Genomic DNA, 2,239 nt, shown 5'->3' with positions numbered 1-2,239 from the left:
GATTCTCCATTCACCTGGGAAGTACTAAGATGTACCATGATCTAAAGGCGATGTTTTGGTGGCCGGGTATGAAGAATGATGTGGCGGAATATGTTTCAAAGTGCTTAACTTGCCAAAAGGTAAAGATTAAACATCAAAGACCTTCTGGGATGTTGCAACCTTTAGAGGTTCCGCAATGGAAGTGGGAAAGTATTGCAATGGACTTTGTGTCGGGATTGCCAAGGACTAGGACTGGTGTTGATGCTATCTGGGTGATTGTGGACCGACTAACGAAGTCAGCTCACTTTTTGCCCATTCGGATGACTTGCACCCTTGAGGAGCTAGCTCGGTTATACATAAAGGAGATTGTGAGACTCCATGGTGTACCTGCTACTATAATCTCTGACAGAGATCCTCGTTTCACTTCGAGGTTCTGGGGTGCATTTCAGAAAGCTTTTGGAACCCGATTAAGCTTGAGTACAGCTTACCATCCTCAAACAGATGGTCAATCCGAGAGGACAATCAAAACACTAGAGGATATGTTGAGAGCTTGTGTTTTGGACCAACCGACGAGTTGGGATCGGTATATGCCGTTAGTGGAGTTTGCATACAATAATAGTTACCATGCGAGCATCGGAATGGCTCCGTATGAGGCATTGTATGGGAGGAAATGTCAATCTCCGCTATGTTGGTATGAAGCTGGAGAGAAAGGCTTGTTGGGGCCGGAAATGATAGCTGAGACCACTGAACAAGTCAAGAAAATCCGAGATAGGATGCTTACGGCGCAGAGTCGCCAAAAGAGTTATGCCGATCAGAGGCGGAAGCCCTTGGAATTTGAGGAAGGAGATCATGTTTTCCTTAAAGTTACTCCGACCACAGGGGTAGGTAGGGCGATTAAAGCGAAGAAGTTGAATCCTCGATACATTGGTCCATTTCAGATCCTGGAGAGGGTTGGACCGGTGGCGTATCGGATGGCTCTACCACCTCATCTTTCGAACCTGCACGACGTGTTTCACGTGTCGCAGCTTCGTAAGTATACTCCTGATGCTAGCCATGTGTTAGAACCTGAATCGGTTCAGTTGAGAGAAGATTTTACGCTTCTAGTAGCTCCAGTTAGAATTGATGATACTAGTATCAAACGGTTGCGTGGAAAAGAGGTTTCATTAGTCAAAGTGGCTTAGAGTCGAGGCGGTGTTGAGGAACACACTTGGGAACTTGAGTCGGAGATGCGTACGGATTATCTGCACTTATACTCAGGTAATTTGATTTGAATTTTGTGGGCAAAATTTCCAATTAGGTGGGTAGAATGTAAAACCTGGTAAATTAACGGCTAATTAATCCATAAATGAGAATTTATTCTAGAAAGCCAAAAATGTTATTTTTATGGCTAAATGTGATAGAGGAGATTGAGACGAGAATTTCGGTACCAATTTTATAGAAATCGGACCAAGATTGGATCGAACGGGCCAAACCGGTCCAATCGGACCCAAAGTGGGCCCTTGGCCCAACTAAACTAAACCAAAACCCTAGTTTTCAGTACTCTCTCTCCTCACAACACACAAACACACGCTGAAAATTAAGATGGAGGGAGGAAGAACACTCTCTCAAGTTCTCTCCCTTGGTTGATCTTCAAACCACCATAACTTTTGATCTAGAGTTCCGATTGCCGCTCTGTTTGCGGCCACGCGTTCACCGCGAAGAGCTCTACAAAACCCATACAATCAATCTTGAGGTAAGCCATGTTTTACTGTTCGAAATTCCAGCCCTTGATTTCGAGTTTCATGAGCAAAAATGTTGAGAAGGATGAGAAGGATGTATGACATGGTATTGTGTTTGTCCTTTAGCCATTGATTGAGAAGTGTTAAAATGGTTGGATGTGGTTTTGGGAATTTTGGTAAAATGTCAATGTGTGAGTTGAGGATGGTTTGATGTTGATTTTGGTACATTTTGATTGATTTCAAAGAAAAGGGATGAAATTGGCATGTTTTGATTGATTTTGAAAAGAGTTGAAAGTGGCTTGTTTTGAAAATGGCACTTTATGGTTTTGTATGAAAACATGGTTTTTGGGCATACTTTGACGGGACATAACTTGGACTATGGATTTCTGCTTTGTGCCAAATCTGTTTAGGAATGAAATTGGATCCGGGATGTCCATGTCGTTCGAAGAACGGGTGAAAAACGATTTAAAATGAGAAAGTTATGTCCGTCGGAAGATTGGGGGTTGAATCTATGAATTCTGCAGCTTTTAACTTAGAAAATT

This window comes from Arachis ipaensis, chromosome B02 (genome assembly GCF_000816755.2).
Source record: "Arachis ipaensis cultivar K30076 chromosome B02, Araip1.1, whole genome shotgun sequence".
In the NCBI taxonomy this organism is placed as follows: domain Eukaryota; kingdom Viridiplantae; phylum Streptophyta; class Magnoliopsida; order Fabales; family Fabaceae; genus Arachis; species Arachis ipaensis.
Note: the sequence above shows the minus strand (reverse complement) of the source record.